The sequence below is a fragment of the Vidua macroura genome, chromosome 5, assembly GCF_024509145.1.
Source record: "Vidua macroura isolate BioBank_ID:100142 chromosome 5, ASM2450914v1, whole genome shotgun sequence".
Lineage (NCBI taxonomy): Eukaryota > Metazoa > Chordata > Aves > Passeriformes > Viduidae > Vidua > Vidua macroura.
The window spans coordinates 14,367,667-14,385,108 of NC_071575.1; the positions used below are offsets into that span (position 1 = coordinate 14,367,667).

The 17,442-nt window shown below is 41.1% G+C and overlaps 1 long non-coding RNA gene across 2 annotated transcripts; it reads left to right on the forward strand.

The window, feature by feature from the left end:
* Window positions 1–135: 135 nt before the first annotated feature.
* On the forward strand, window positions 136–17,222 carry LOC128808067 (uncharacterized). Of its 2 annotated transcripts, none has more exons than XR_008437353.1 (4): window positions 136–562; window positions 3,442–5,055; window positions 14,171–14,378; window positions 14,778–17,222. It is a non-coding gene; the product is annotated as an uncharacterized LOC128808067 (long non-coding RNA). The 2 variants fall into 2 exon arrangements; XR_008437354.1 differs by having other exon boundaries at window positions 3,442–3,641.
* Window positions 17,223–17,442: the final 220 nt, after the last annotated feature.

Genomic DNA, 17,442 nt, shown 5'->3' on the forward strand with positions numbered 1-17,442 from the left:
CTGAGCGGCGGCGCAACGGCTGCGCCCGCCACGAGGCAGCGCGGCCGCGGGGGGGGCCGGGCGGCGGGGGTGGGTGCGCCCGGCCCCTTCCCCGGCCGCGGCCCCCGCCCGCTGTCCGGGGCTGGGGCAGCCGCGGCCGGGGAGAGGCGCGGAGCGGGCGCCCGGCTTCGGGCGGCTCCTTGTCACGCCGCGTGGGCGCCCGGAGCAGTGTGGAGAGCCCCCCGCGGAAAGCAGCGCGCTCGCCCCTCAGCCGCGCCGCGTTGGCCGGTCCGGGTCACAGCAGGGCAGGGCTGGGGCTGCTCCCTCTGGGGTGCGAGGAGACGGCGGGCTGGATGCTGGATGGTCCGAGGTGCTGGATGCCTGGTTCGACCGTGGGAAGCTACTTGGACCACGCTGCTTTTGGTGCTCGAACCCCACGGTGCTCCAGCTTCTCGTAACGAAGCAAGTCTCACCCGAAGCAAATTACACACATTCCAGCAGCAATTAACTTTTCCTGAAAGCTGTAGTACACCCTGAGAGTGACAAGCTGTTCCCAAGTTAAAATAGAACCCGATCTCGAAAGGTATTTATTGTTAATTATTATGCACTTTCTGTAATAATGTTAAATGCAATAATCCAGGGCTCCCGCTGTCAGGTGTGTGGAGGTGAATCGTGGCATGTTACACCCGCACACACCCCCCGGGTGAGCCTGTGTGCCGAGCAGCCAAACGCAGAGCAGCAGGTTGTGCTGTGTCTCGGGAGAACAGGACCACACATTTCAGATTCTGAAGGATGTGACTTATCTTAGGGCAAACCATTATTTCAAGTTTTCTCTGTGTCGTGGTACATTCGTCAAGTAACTTTTCATGAAACCTCAGTCCTGTGAGCATATAGCAGCCCACAGAAATTAATTTCTAGTAAGATAGTTAACAAATAAAAAGCAGACAAGTTAGGGGAAACTGTCATCACATTTTCACTTGAACTTAGTTTGACAGGAGCAGTTTAGCTGAAGCAAGAGAATATTCACTGGCAGATTAATATTAAGTTTGTAACGTTGTGTCATGGAGAGCAGCAAGCCAAGAGTACTTGGCCATCAAATTTTGGCCATCATGTTTGTGATGTTGAGTCAAACGTTGCTGCTTTTGATCTTGTGGTATATGGTGTCACTCAGCACAATGTTGCCTTAAGGTGCTCAAATGGTGGGATTGTCACTTGAGTGGAATGTGCGTGACTAGCAATTTGTTATGTTGGTTATGGTCAGTGTCAGCTATTGGGCTAAGATTTGCTGTCCTCCTTTTAGCATGTTGATTTGTGTCTCCTGATGCTGGTTGTTAGGTCCTTCTGGTCTCTGGTCTGATTGTACAGACTTCAGTAGTGCTCCTATTCACTTGCTCAGGTTGCCTCTTCCCTTTCTTTTGTCTCCTGAAAATGAAGAACCCTGAGTTTTGTCAAAATGTCCATATTACAGACACAATAGGATGTTTTCAGAGTCTATTTGTAGATGACTATGCACAGAAACCAGTGGTGTTTCCAAGAATACTGCCTGCTACAGTCATTAACTCTTCTTGGCCACTACCCAGTGTAAAATGCTGAGACACATCCCTCTTCATGTACCTGCTGTCACCTCGGCTGTGACAGACTCTCAAACAGATTTCCTTTCTTCCAGACATTCCTCACTGAATTGCACATGTCCTGCTTGCATGAGGTTTGATAAGCTTGATACAACTACTAGTTTACTAATAAGTGAAATGGGATAATAACAAAGAATAAGAACATCAGCAATAATCCTAGACCATAGACGTAGGGGAATCTTCTCTGGTTATATAGTTTGTTTTCTCTGCAGTTACACTCAAGAAAATATCTGTGCTCTGAAATGACTTATTTTCTGAAGAAAATCTCAGAGTGTGATTAAAAAAGAGTTGAAATCCCAAGATTTAGGTGTTGCAATGATAAAATTACATGTATGGAGTTCTTAGAGTACTCCAAACATCTGTGTTTGGTACCTTGGCTTTTTATCCATTAGTAGGATTCAATGCTTTGGAACAGGTTTCATCTTCTGATAAGCCAGAAACTATCCAAAGTCAGCAATAGAAAGAGATTTTTCAGAGAACAACCTCCTTGGGATTCCTAACAACAGGTTGTGAAGTCTGGTTCCCATCTCAAGGCCAGAGCTTATGTGTTCTCAATTCAGGGCTGAGCATTTGCCCTGGAGATAGATCCTGGTGTCCAAGGCTGTGTTAGATAACTCACCTCAGTGCATGGTTTTAAATTACTTTCTCATAACAGCTCTATCTCCTTCTACTGCTGACTTCTGCATTTTTTTTCTGGAGCTGTAAAAAATTAAGTACATCTCTTTATTTTGAAAATATAAGCATTTTAATATAGATGAAAAGTTTGGAATCCAGAGCTATCGAGAAATGTGGTGGGTAGGGATTTTTGCTACAACTCCAGGCCATCTGGCAAAACAATAGCAAATAATTAAATTTACTGACTTGTCTTGTCTTGTCTTATCTGAGATAACATCATTTCAGGCCTCAGGACTGCTTGTGTTTCCACTCTTTCATCCCATCACTGTGTTTTTGGGTTTTGTGGTGTTTTTTGCTGATTTTTATCAGTTGTTATGACTGTACATAGCCCTTGGCACCCACGTTCTCCTGCCCCTCTGCTGCTGTAACTTTATATTCCTCCTTGGTACACTCACTCTGACATCAGTCTGTGTGCCCCTTTTCTCTTACAGTTTTAGCCCACTTACCATGCTTGTTCAATACCAGACATCTTCAGAGGAAGTCAGGACACAAAGCCATGTGTGATTTGGTGGAATTGATCCACTGTCTGCAGTTTTGTCCATGTACAAAAACATACTTCCTCCTCCAAAAAGCCTCTCATAAAAATTATGACCAATGAGAATTGTATAATTATTTTCAACCTTGTTTTGACAAAGCCATGTTAGTTTGCTTATCTTCAAAGAGCTTTAGCCACGTGCAGTAATGCCACTTAATCAGAATATGATTGGTGGGAATTCCACCCCATGCTCAGATGAAGTCTGGATAACTGGAGAATAACCAGCATTCAGCATGAACACACCTGCTTCTTATTTCCTCTGACTTTCACTCATATTTTTTGGTGTCTTCCTTTCACAAAACTTCTCAAATCAATCTGTCTGAATTTCCTTCCCTCCAAAAAGCTTTAGGTAACAGTTTGCTGCCTTCTCATATTGGGTAATTTTACAGTTTTACATTACCGCTGAATGGTGCTACACTATAGTGCTCTCAACTTGTTCCCACTAAGGAATTTGCCAATAACACCAACTTTTTGTTATTCTTAATGTCATACTTTGCTTTCCAGTGCCCAAAGCCAAACATGAAGAAAAGGTGATGCAATTTCCCATTAAAGTATCACTAATATAATATACTATTCTTAAAATACTCTAACAATTCCTCTATGTGTGCATTTTGTTGGCAGTTTTGTCCTTCTGGAGGAATTAATCATTTTTTCCTGGACCAAACCACTGTGCTTCTGACATGTACTGTCTCACTGAGCTGTTTACCTGCTAAAGTGAAATCCTGGATAAACACATGGAATCTTCCAGTTCTGCCTGAACAAGACTTGTGCTGATTGAGAGGTTCTGTCTGGATAAACACAGCTGGATGGCAGCCAAAGAGGTCGGGCCAGTTTGTATCACCTTCCCTAAAGACTACTGGAAATTTCTTCTGCCCTGTCCTTAATTTCCAGTTTTTCACAAATGAACCAAAAGTCCTGAAGCAAAATACATTCCTTGTCTTGTCCCTCTGTCATTGAAGTTCAATTCCCACAAAAATTACCCCTGCTACTGTATGATCAACGTTTACAGGGTGAAAAAACCCAGAACATATATTACTTTTATCCTCCAATCTTTGTCCAATGGTGTTGTCCTTCAGCAGCTCCTTGTATTGGGAAAGACTTTTTTTTCCTTCATCCTATCTGCAAGAATCCAACAGCCCATCCCCTGTTGCTGCCCCACCTCTCTGAGGTACAACCTCACACTTGGGTTTTACTCTTCCTCAGCCCATCAGCCAGCTCCCTCCAAACATCTTGCTCAGTGGTGTTGACTCCACTGGAAGTAAAAGAACTCTTACAAAAGTGGCATCTGAGCTGACTGGTTTACTTAAAGTTCTGGTGTCCAGACACCTGATAGTACAGAGCATTCTACAAGAGCAGTTCAAGGGGTGCCCTGGAGCACACCAAATATCACCAGACTCCGGTTTCACATATTGGATGCAAAGTTGGTTTTTTTTTTCCCTCTGGTGTTTACTGAATAATTCTGTCAGATGCAAAAATGAAAACACATTGTAGAGTACAACCTGCTCTTTAAAAGAAGCATGTTTGAAATGCCTGTAGCCAGCCTCATTTCTGCAGGTTTGGATGCAAAATGTTGCTATGGGAACAAAACCATCTCTCCACCCAATCAGCTGAAGCAAGAGGTGTTTTTTTTTTAAATAACGAGATTGTCTTTATCTGCCCTTCACCTAACCAGTCAACAGAAGAATGAGAAAAACGATTTTCACAGCCAAACCATAGAAAATGTGACTCACTGCGAAAAAAAACCATATGAGCTTCTTAGGTCTGGGATATTGACATCTTATTGTAGAACATGAACAGACAATAAGACAAACTGACAAATCAATCTAATTTGACAGTGCAATCAAGGAAAGAAATGGGTGTGAAACTGTTCAAATCTAACTAAACCTTGCTTTGGGAGGGAAAGCTTGAAGAGGTCTTCAAAGGAATTGAAAGAAGAATAGTGCTAATAGAGGAAAAGACTTTACATGGTTGCGTGATTGCCTCCTTTACCCTGCACACATGTTGAGGCTGGGTTTATGTTGTGATTTTCTCTTCCATGAGCTGGTCCTGCCCATCCCACCAGAGGAGTGTCCAGGCTGTTCTCACACAAGCTACACCCTGGTAGCCTGCAAAAACCACAGTCAGCATCAACTTCCCTCAGTGACCAATGGGACAAGGCTTGGGTGTGCTCTGTCAAATCCTTCACAGTGGATTAGTGTGCATTAATCTCTTCATTAATGTTTTAATTCAGTCAAGGTGAGCCAGAGATCTCCATCCATGGCAAATGAAAAGTTACATAACCTAGTTTGATCCTCTCTTGTCTAGAATGATGTATTAGTTCTGTGGCTCTGCGAAGGTTTAACAACATGTTTAACTACAGTGAGCATTTACTTAAGTCCTGCCTCTTGTCAGTCTGTAAGCAGAAATGATATTTCCAAAAAAACCCCAACAGCTGAAACAGATCAGTAATTTTGGGGTAGTTTTCAGACTAATTCAAACTCTGTTTGTTGACAATGATTTTTGTAAACTTTCATATGAGGAAAGTATTAAATACAACAACAACAACAACAATAATAATAATAATAATAATATTTTTTAAATGTTTTAAAATCTGACTAGCTGTTTCATGAATGGGAATAAAGTCAGTCTTTATTAATGAGTGACTGAACTGTCAATCTTCACTCCTTCTTAGTTATTAAAATGAATAAAAGCATACCCGTATCAATCTTGGATTCTGTACACATGTCACATGCTGTCTCTCTCCTCCAGGAGATGTCAATTTAAAGCTATGAGACAGCTCACAGAAGAAAGGAAGTAGCTGTCTGCTCACAAGGCCCATAATAGAAATAAAATAACACTATATGCACAAATACAAAATAAAATGTGAGCATCAACCCAGTTACTTTCTTCTTACTAAATGTAGGAAAATTATCTGTCCTTTGTCACTAATAGTCTGAAGAGTACATGATCTTGTTGCTGCATGTATGAACACTTCCATCTATATTTACTCAAGGAATTTGACTGTAACTGTAAAAAAATGGTGTTATTAATTGTTCAAAAAGCAAAATAATTGGCTCATCCTTGCTAAACAGTGTGCTACCACAATTGTAGTATAACTGTTAGCTTGGTGTGATTTTAGCTGTTGTGTTCAAGATCATTGAAAACCACTTCATGTTTTTACTTTTCAGATAGCTAGTCAGTTGCTTTTGCTGCTACTATTGATTCACCTAATAATTTTTCATGCACAAAGCCAAATCTTGCTATTATTTAGTAAGACTTGTGTTCCCATTGAAAGCAATCCAGATTCATCATGCCAAGACATATGCTGATAGCATATATATGCTGATTGGATATATATGCTGATAGACTGAGACAAATACAAAGCTTCTCATGTTGGAAGTGAATTCAGGATCTTGTTAGATCCCAGAGTATATCAAGTCAAAATAAAATTGTCATATTTAAAACAGAAACTCAATAGATTGTGTGTTTGCTGTGCCTGCAGAAGAGGGAAATACTACAATATATCCCTTTCAGCCTCTATAGAGAATGGGAAATTCTAAGAGCTCCATTAGAGACACCGCACACCTTCCTCAGTCATCTCTGCTGCTTTTGGCTGGAATAGAGTTCATTTTCTCCGTAGTAGCTGGTATAGGGCTGGGAACAGTGCTGGTAACACTGGGATGTTGTGGCTATTGCTCATCAATGATCACACAGCATCAAGGCCTTTTCTGCTTCCTCACCCCACCCCACCAGAGCGAGGGCTGGGGCTGCACAAGGAGTTGGGAGGGAACACAGCTGGGACAGCTGACCCCAGCTGAACACAGGGATTTTCCACACCATATGGCATCATGCTCAGTATATCAGTCTGGGGAAAGAAGGAGGAAGCAGTAGACATTCAGAGCAATGGCATTCATCTTCCAAGTCACTGTTCTGTGTGATGGAGCCCTGCTCTCCTGTAAGGCTGAACACCTGCCAACCCTCGGGAAGCAGCGAATTCATTCCTTTTTTGCTTTGCTCGCGTGTGTGGTTTTTGCTTTCCCTATTAAACTGATTTTTTGTCAACTCATGAGTTTTTCAAGCTGTTACCTTCTGATTCTCTCCCTGATCTCACTAGGGTGAGCGAGCGAGCGAGCGACTGAGCAGGGCCCAGTTGCCGGCTGGGGTTAAACGACAACACCATCATTAAAAAAATCATACATTGACAAGCATATGTTTGTGTTCCCTCACCTATGAACTCAGAGCAAACGGCCAGTGGCAGCAGGGAAAGCAGAGAAATCCCAGCAACGCCAGCTGGACTGACTTAGCTAATGAAGTGTGCATAAACAGCAAACATCCATCATCATAAATTATCCTCCAAACCCCCTTTCACATCCAGTCAACTCCTTGCATCTAATGCTTCTTAGACAACCTGTGACATCTGTGGCCTGAATCCTGCAAATGACTAGACTGAGTAGGAAATGTGCTCTGTAAACATGATGTTTATTATAGCTATTTTACCTACTGCCAGATGGATTGATTTGAAATGGTTTATTGCTTACTCACCCTTTTGCATATTTGAATTAGAAGAGTTAACAAATTAACTAATAATCAGGAATCAAGTGCTTCAGGCCATCAACGATTATGAAACTGCCTTTTCTGCCTCCATAGGCAGGGGAGCTGAAAATTTTACATAGGGGTATTTTTATCTAAACAGAGTTTGGCTTTGTTAAACAAGATGCACATTGCAAATAAAACCTGTACTTCAAGACTATTAGTAGGAAAAACAAATATGAAAAGATTGTAGCTAAATAATTGGCTATAGTGTTGTTATTTTGATATATTTTAAACAACAGACTGAGAGAACTAGAAAGGTAGACCTTAGTAAAAGAACTCAACTGGGACATAAGAAAGTTGATATTAGAAAGATGTTTTTCTCAGAAAAGACAATAGTAGCAAACATGTATTCATTCAGTATCACTATTTCAACATCACCCAGTACTCATGAGATCAAGCTTTTTTCAGTGATGGTATTAGTATCAGTATCCAGCACTTCTTAGTAAAGCAAATACAGAGCAAGAGAATCAGAGAAGCATGCATTTTAAAGCACATGAGTAAGCTTAAGGAGCAAAAACCTACTGAAAGGAATAAAATATCCCAGTCAGGTACAGCAGAGCAGAGTTAATGGAAATACATTATCCTGTGTCTGAAGAAACAAGCTCAGCCAGACCTTATGCTCCCCTCCAACATTTTCATGGAATGATGGCAGGTAGCTACCCTGCTACTTACAAGATTAGCTGTATGTAACTTCACTGAATTCAGCAAAGTGAGCTGCATTTGTAGCAATTTCAGTAACTGCCATTCTGGTTCCAGTCTGTAAATTTTCTGAAAGATACAAAAATATGCTTGCATTTGAGTTTACCTGCTCCATAGATATAGTTATTCTCCCCACATCCGCTGCAAAAATAAGCCCAGCTTTTCCCAGAGTTGTTTAACTCAGTTACAGAGCTGGTGAATCCAGGAAATATTTTCCATCTCTTAACTGCAGTGACATTTGAGTATGCCTGCCCTCTGGAAGGCTGCCTGGCCTGTAGATCTTTTATCAAACTGGGGTTTCCCCTCACTTTTGCATTCCGTCTGAGCTTACAGAATTTTTGGTTTTATTTAAATGAACACATATTAGTCCTGACTCAGGACAGCATTAAATAATAACCTTAATCACTTTCTTAATGTGATTAAAATTTACTGTGTGTTGAAATGCTTTCTTGCACCACTCCACACAGGGCAAGATTGTTCTGAAAGGACTTTCGGTCTTTCTTAGCATTGCTTTCCACTGCCTCTATAGAAGAAATGCAATTTGGAAGCGTCATTCACTGTATTCCTTCCCAATCAACTAACATTATCTTCTCCACATGAAGGGTATTTTGAGGAGCAGATCCTCCCTCATTACAATTTATCACACAGGGCACAGCTCTCAACAGCCCCACAGTAAATCCACACCAAACTGTAAATATGACATAATATGGGGCATTGAAAGCACCACAATTCACCTCAAAATCATAATAATGACCTACTTTTTATAGCAGCAAGGATTTGAGAACACAGCTGTTCAGAACAAATGGAGAAATATTTCTCTGTCTTTCCCAGTTGGTACCTTCTGGTGGGTTTCACTCACACATGAAAGGCTTATTGACTAGCTCAACTGCTGGAAAATTGTTTACCTCTACCTTATCTATAGGCAGGCTCCTTTAATGAGAAATGAAGTAAATTTACTTAAAATAAGTAGAGGAATACCTGCTCCTCTCAATACTCCTCCCCCACTCAATAATTGGAGCTGGTTCCCTTCTTACAGAACAAAAACTATTTTAAACAGCAGGAGTAATAAGGCATACATTTGGCAAAAAAGGTGTAACTTTTTCCAGAGCCATTTGGAAAACAAGACAAGCTCTTTAATTACCAAGTAGAAATAAACCTGTCAGGCATTTACTGACAGTTTTTCATAATGATCTTTAGCACACAGCACAGAGAAAATGTAACCTCAGTGCCCAGTGTTAGATCAAAGTTTGTCTGCTGTTGATTAGAATGAAAGAATATATGAAGTCTGAGGGTGACATCTGGTATTTCAACACAAAAATGGAAACTCTCAGGCATAAAAAGGCTTTTGTCAAGATAATCTCCACTTAAAGCTCAGCAATGTAAATGGTGACCAAATTGAAGACTGCAAGCACTAGAACCCACAAAAGACACTGAAAAAATGACTTTTATTTAGCTGGCATTTTCTTATCTGTTAACATGGTATGCTGTGAGCAGTATATGGGCCGTGCAGAGCAAAAGGGAATGCCATGGATGGCTGCGTTGAATTACCCAAGTAGTGTAATATTTACTGCTCCATGAAACCCATCATATGGAAATCAATTCCCATCACAGAGGTTGTTGTTATATATTTTGGCTGTTGAATAGTAAATCAAATGGTGGAAGCTTAAGTTCAATATACAGGATTTTTTATTTTAACAGTTACTCTACACAAATATGACTTCTTGTTTTGAACAAATGCGAAATATAAATTGTCTGTGGCAGCATGTAATAAACTGATTCAGCTCTTGTAGTCTGGCGGGAAAAGGGCAGAGAAAGGCCACATGCCTATTGCAGTGGCATTCAGTCAAACCCTAGAAGGCCATTACTTTCTGCTTAGGTGAGATCTTGGGCAGCATGAAGATCTCGTAATGATGAGGCAACCTTTTGCCTCATGGTTTGGCTTATTATTTTCAAAAGGTCAGCTGTTAAATGTAGGTAAATACAAACATTGTTGCACAAGAGCTGGAACTAGAGAAAACCATGTGGCCATAAGCACCCACCAAAATAGCTCTGGCTTTTTTCTCCCAGGAAATAATCACATGCCCTATTTCCTCTGCACACTCTGAATTCCCCCCTGCTTCCAGTGCTCACTGCCTGCCGCCCCACTGGCTCACACTCCATGCCAACAGACCAGCTGGGACACCTAACATCACAGGAAAAGTCACAGAAAGCAGAATCTGATGAGATACCTGGCTTTGATTTTATTTAAATTCTGATTTCCCATTTTTTGTATTATTTTAAACAGATGGTGATCAGTGTGACATACAGTATCACTGATGATCAGGGGATGCTGTCCCAGCATTGCTCTGAGTCTGTAGAAACAGAGAAAACTGAGAACAGCAAGAGACTAAGAGCAGAGTAGGAGTTTCTATTTTTCTTTAACAGTCCCCTGATTATACCTACCCCAATAAAAAGCACTTGCATATGAGTCATCAATCATTTAAAAGCCTGTATTAGCTCATGAGCAGGTTATGAGCTGAAATGATTAACAGTTGTCAGAGAGGGGTGGGGAACGCTTGCTGCTCTGTGGCCTGTTCTTCCCCATAGAAGTCATCAGCTTTATTGCACCTCTAAGGGAATAGATTCCCTAGTTCACGGGTTCCCCTGAGTGGAAAAATGAGGTGTGCAAGCACTTATCCTTCTCACCATTGCCTCTAAAGGTCAGGCAGCTCCTACTCAGGAGGTTTGCATGCCAGCTGTGAGGCTAAGGTCAATACAGAAGTACACAGAGAGCCAAACATCTTGGGAGAGTGTCTGGTTCAGAACTGAGTGGTGAAAGTACTAATAATACAGAACAGCTTAATATTTTTATTTTTGATTTGAAAAAAAATAGGATTCCTATAATTCATATAAATTAGAGAGATTTTGTTCTTTCATTGTCAGGAACTGAGGAAGATTTGTAGGATGAACATGTAGGCTAACCTGGCCTGTTAGATGCCCATGAACCTCAGGAGTAATAGAATAGTTGGCTGAGGATCCTTTTCCACTCACCTTGATTTTGAAGGCACTGGAGGAATTCCAGGAGACTGAAATACTTATGCTGTGCTAATATATAAAGTGTTGAAATGACTTGACTAAGATAAGTAGCAGTGATACTCCCTAGCAGGGACAGGCAGTGTAGAAAAAACATTCTGGTAGAGACAACAAAGAGTGACAGTACTCCAAGAATGAACAATAAGCACAGAATGTCAATTGTGATTTTTCTGAGACTTGCCAAAGAAATCTAATTTCATCATTTCAGATTACAGGTTTCTACAGGTACCAGTGGAGATGTGACACACCTAGGTGATTGCAAGGGGGTTAATTTTGTACTGTGTAAAACCTAATGAAAAGTTAGCAATATACCATGTCAGAAAAGCCCTTGCTAAGTTGTTTAGAAACAACAGTTCCCATGAGTATAGTTTTATTTAGCTTTTCCCTCTATATTTCAAGTATATGCTCCAGGTTGTCTTCCCCCACAGTGTTTGCTAATATGTAATTCAGGAACTCTTTGTTTAGAGGGAGGTGTCTGAGAGTGGAGCTGGCGCTGGAACTGGAAGGATATGGGTGCAATGGGAATGTCAGGGTACAAGGCAGGTCTGGAGCACATGGTGAGCAGTACCCAGTACTGGAACTAGAGGAGCCCAGGGCTGCTGCCAGACCACAGCCAAGCTTCTTGGAAGGACTTGTTCACCCACTGCCTTCAGAGCAACCTGAGTTCCCTGTGCAATCTGCAGCAAACAAACAAAAATATCTAGTATGTCCTTGACTGCGTGCTGGAGGCTGGATGGGAGTGAAGCAAGCAGGAGGAGAAGGATGAATTCTACACTTTTTATACTTTATACACTTTTGGTATGATAGGTAGTCCTCATTCTGAAAAGACTGATGAAAAAATAGAGAGGGTAGAGAGCAACAAAAGAATGACAAGGGCAAAGTGTTTTTCATGGAGATGGAGGGTTCCATCTGTTTAGCTTGTCAACAAGAAAAGTGAGAAGTGACTTCCTTACAGTGTGTAAGTGCTTTTCTAATCAGAAAATACTGGGCAGTCATCACTTCTCACAGCTTGCAGAGAAAAACAACAGTATCCAGTGGCTGAAAGCTGGAGCCAGCCAAATTTGATTTGAAATTAGGCCCAGCTTTGTAAAGATGCCTCCTTAGTAAACACATGAACAAGGAGAGATGGTTCCACAGAGCTAGACAGGGTGCTTTGTGAGAGATAGGCTTGAGCCAAATGAGACATTTCACTCAATTTTGAATAAAATAAATGCAAGTTAGTGATTTCTAAGAGAAGAGGTTGAATTGTCAAACAACAATTAAAAAAAAAAAAAAAACCCAACAAAAAACCAACAAGGAGAGACAGTCTCTTTTCCTAACAAAAGAGAGATAGCTGAGAGGGAAATGGCCAAGAATGACATGCTAGGAGGACAAAATGGGAATCTTACACCTCTTGCTCCTTCATACTGGTAAGTAATCATGGAATCTTCCTGTTAGGAAGTTTCCTGGGGGATGAAAATGAAAGACCATCTTTAATTATATTGGCCATTGTATTGATGCATTTGCATTAAGCACTCAGCTCTATTGGTGATGAGCATAGCATCACTAACACCCAGAAGGGGCAGCCTTGCAAGATTAGATGAAAGAGGAGAGGCAGAAAGCTTCTGGTGTGAGAAGGGACAGCAGATCCTGATGCAGGAAGTCAGGAGTGGCACAAAACCACTTGGCTGTGGCTGGGGCGAGATGGACAGGAGGCAGCATGTAGAGCTGCAGTGGCAGTCCCTGGAATGAGGCAACACAGGATGGAAGGTGGCCAGTAGCCTGCAGGAAATTGAAGGGAAGCAGGAAAGGTGTGCAGATGCACCTCTGAGTAATAACACAAGCTCATTGACTGTTCAAGAGAAGCAAAACTATTACCTGCAGAGAGCTTCTCCCTGCTTTGCCCTCAACTACAAAATCTGTTTACACTACTGGCCTCCCACTGCCTGCTACAGTCATTGCTGTAACAGCAGTATGTCCTGCTGGGAAGAAACCAAGCTGCATGGAAAAGTTTGCTCTTGGATCTCACCAGCTATTGCTACAGTGCTCTCAATACCATGGGGCTTCCCAGCAAAAATTTATCAATCCAGCACAGCGAGTGAAAAGCATTTCAGTACTCTTAGAGGCTTCAGTAAAATGCAGAGACAAAACATTTATGCAACCCATGGACCTGGGCTTTCTTGACCTACTGTGGTGTGGCTTTTGAGGATTAAAATAAAAGAAGTGGGAATTTCAGGCAATGCTGGAGGTGAGAATGGGTCCCCTGTAGACTTAAGATACATAAAAGCTAAATAGCTACCAAAAGATAAATACAGGCTTAAGCAAACTCATGTGATAAGCACAAATATTCCTGTATAACATGCATATATAAATGAACATGTGTTTATTAACCCTGTTTAGGAGGTTACTGTCTTTCTTAGAAGATTTTATTTTAATTGATAATTCTTATTTAAATGTTATTTTAACTGAGGCAGAGGGGATGGACAGAAAGGGGATGACAGAAAGGAGGACAAGACAGTCCTACAAATTTGCTCACAGCTCCTTGCTAACACTGACAAGCTCAGATAATCCTTGCTAACACTGACAAGCTCAGAAATTATCTAAATGCCTGCTGATGTCTTCTTCTCTGAAAACCCCGCATGAATAATAACACACAAGTGCTAGTCTAAAGCAGCTTTTAAACATTTGATTCTAGGCTGCTTACGGTGGGTGATACAAGTGGCTTCTTCCTTAATATCTTTCTGTAACAAGATGCTATTTTGTTAATTGCAGAGCATGAAGGTAATTATGCTGTGGAATCATGGGCAGTGACATGAGGGTGTTCATTTTGGCCAGTGTGGAGTTAGACAAATGGATGATCGATCATGGCTTGCATTTCCCTGTTGCTGAGTATGAACAACAATTACAATCCTGATTAATAGGAGCTACAAGCACCCACTTGGGCTTTAAAAGAAATGAAGTTTACTAAATGTAGTTAGACAAGTCCTACAACACAGATTAATTGCTGCTCATTGCTTTTCTTTTGCAGATATATCACTGCCCTCGCAGGCTGGGTTTGGAGCATCCAGTCAGTGCTTCACCATGATGGACACATTCACTGTTTTTGATGTTTGCTTTTTGAAAACCAGTTTGTGCTTTTCTTCAGCTGCCAGATGCAAGCCTGCAGCCATAGCACGGGTGAGCAGGTGGCAGGGCTACTGCCAGCCCCCTGTAGCTCTAAGGTGGCTGTTATGGGGGTGAGTTACACAGCAGTTACTTGCTGTCCTTTCTCTTGTAAGCTGCAGTGGTGAGTGGCAAGCAGCAGAGAGGACTATGCTTTGGAGAAGCTTTCCAGCTCTGAGGAGGAAGGCTGTTACTAGCACAGAGTTGATAGATGTTCTAACAATTGTTTGGATCCAAGTGAGGGGCTGGCACCTTGCCAGGAGGACAGATTTGTTGGGGGTGAAGGGTAAACAGAGCCAGGTATCCACTTGCCATCTCTGTGCTTCGTGGGGGAGTGGTTGCTGAGGACTTGTGTGAGCCACAGCAGGGACAGCGCATACAGATCCAGCTGCAATGGGCAATACCCCAGTCACTGGGGAAAGCTGGATGTTAGATCTGGGATCAATCTCTGTGCCTCTGTTTTGTTGTTACAGATGTAAAGAACCACAGAGAACTGCAGAAGAGCAGAGCAGACAGCCTTGGGGCTGAGCAGGGGCCAGTGCTGCTGTCTCCTGAGCAGCCCCTTCCCGGGGCAGGCACACCCCTGCCTGCAGCCAGCGCTGGGTCCCCAGCCCAGAGCACCCACACATGCACCTGCCTATGACTGACTGCAAGTTTTGCAACCCACTTTGATGAGTGCAAACAAAAATATCCATGATCAATTTAATTCTTCATTCAGCTCTCATAACTGGTTACAGCAAGTGATAGTCGGGTGTTGAATTAATTTTTGCCCTTTCATGTTCTGTCCTTTAAAATGTGTCAAAAGACATGTTGCTATTTGCTGCAGTTTGAAGTGATCCTGGAAATATCAGCTGCTGTTGCTGATTTTCAAATTCTAAACTTCAATGGCTAATTCAAGCTTTAAAAACTCAAAGACTAACAGATGTGTTAGGAATTTTTTGAAGGAAAAAATCAATCAGAAAAAAATCAATCAGAAATTATTTGAAGTCTATCATTTGAAGTCTGTTGGAAAGAATTTCAATTTGATAAAACACAAATTAACTTTGGCTGTCAGTATTTACAGCAATAATACTCCAGGACAGAGAGACCCAAACTGAAAAATCTTATTTATAAAAATGAAACCAGATTCCACTGGAGGGGAATGCAAACTAAATAGCAGGAGTTAAAGGAAAGCCAGGTAGATTTTGGCGGTAGATAGCTACCATGACTTCCAGGTGCTGGGAAGAGCACTTGGTACCACCAGCATCTTGCCCTGTCCATGAAAAAGAAGAAAGGCAGTGCAAATCCCTTGTTGGCCTCTGTTTCTATTTCCAGATTAGCTCTTCTGCTTTAGATTCACATTATTAATGGGCTCTCTGGGGCACACACATCCAGAAATTAAGCTTTGCTATACCCAGAAGGCCAAGAGTACGGCCAAGAGTTGGCACCTGATTTACACTCACGGTGACAAGGCTCAGTTTGAGATTCAGAGCTGATATCCCCTGTCAGAGGCAGAGAGGTCTCTGTCTCAGGGTGGCTTTGTGCTGAGTGGACCAAGCCACTTCTAGGCTTGGTCTAGAGAGATGTGAAAGTCAGACTGAAGATGTTCAAGGTCAAGTTAATATATGCCAAATAACAAAAATGTCCTTTTTGTGCCAACAGTGATCTTGCTGCTGTGTTGCAGGCTAGTGAGGTGTATCTGAGACCCACGAATTTATCTTTTTTTCTTTGGAAATAAAGCAGATCTGTTCATTCCCCAATATGCAAGGTGAATAATGTCAGCTTAATGCAGCCAATTTGAAGCAGCTGGTGTTTTTTTAACACAGCTGCTTCAAATGAAAACATGCTATGGTTTTCTTGATTTCTCTGGCCACTGCCAGACACAAGGAAAGTGCCACACACATGTTGCTGAATTGATTTTGCCTCACTGGATTTTTATGGATGGTTACCCTCAAAAAACAAACTATTAATAGGCCTGTGTCTAAATGCTCGACTATGTGAGACTTCATCTGTTACATTCAGGCTGTGTTTTGACAGATTGTTATTCCATTAACTAAAAATCCTTTGGGCTCTGAAGGATATATAACAGTCCTACACCACTTGCCTTAAAGGTAATATTTAAATATCACAGGGGAAAATTGTGTAGTACATTAGAAGAATGGGAAAGGAATTACATCATAGACAAAGATAATGAAATAGATATGAATTCTAGCAGTATAAATCAAGGAAAAACAGAAGTCTTTTGAGCAGTGATTTGTTTAAGTGATGCTAACAATACTACAGAGCATTAAAATAGATTTTGTAACCCTGTTGTTGTTTCAGAGATTAAATTACACTAAAACAATAATGTAGTTTTGGGGTAATTTACATAAAGAAAAGCTAGGCTCCTAAAATTTCAGTTTCCTGCATATCCTTCTTAATGGGAACAAATTCCAAAGCAATCTTGATTTTAGAAGCAATTTATGAGCTGTCCAATGGTCGTTGCTCCTGCTCTAAATTCCCATGCAAAAATTAGCCACTAACTTTTATTTTCACTCATGCACACAAACAAAACTTCTTGCTTAATCTCTTCTGCCTTTTCTGGTTTATAGTGCAGGATAAACAAATGAAGAGATTCATGATTTTAATTAACAAGTGAGAAATTTTGATTTGAATGAGTTTTTAACACATCTATATAATTGGTTTTAATAAAGTTTAGCATTCTTTGTTGGAAACTTCATAATGCAAATTTTCACCTAAATATTATCTTGATGCTAAATGTGGTATTTCTTTTCCTACCTATGTACCCATGCCCATTTGTGTATACAGATCTTGATTGGAGTACATGTATTTGTCTTCTAATTTTTTTTTTACTCTGATAATATTTAAAATCAATGAAATCATTAGTCAGAACCTGTAAGCAGAGAGAAGATGTATAAATCTAAGTCTTAAAGTGCTTTTTCAAAAATCCATAGATCCATCTCATAGATGATTACTACATACATATATACATACATATACATACATATATTTTGAAAACAATGCTTTTTTTCCTCAAGATCCTGGTTCAATTCTGCCCTTTATGTTTGCTGCCTGTGAACAAAGCTAAGACCACCTGCAAAATTCATCAGCATGGGAAGTGACATTGCATGGGTTCAAGTGATTAAAAAACATAAGCAA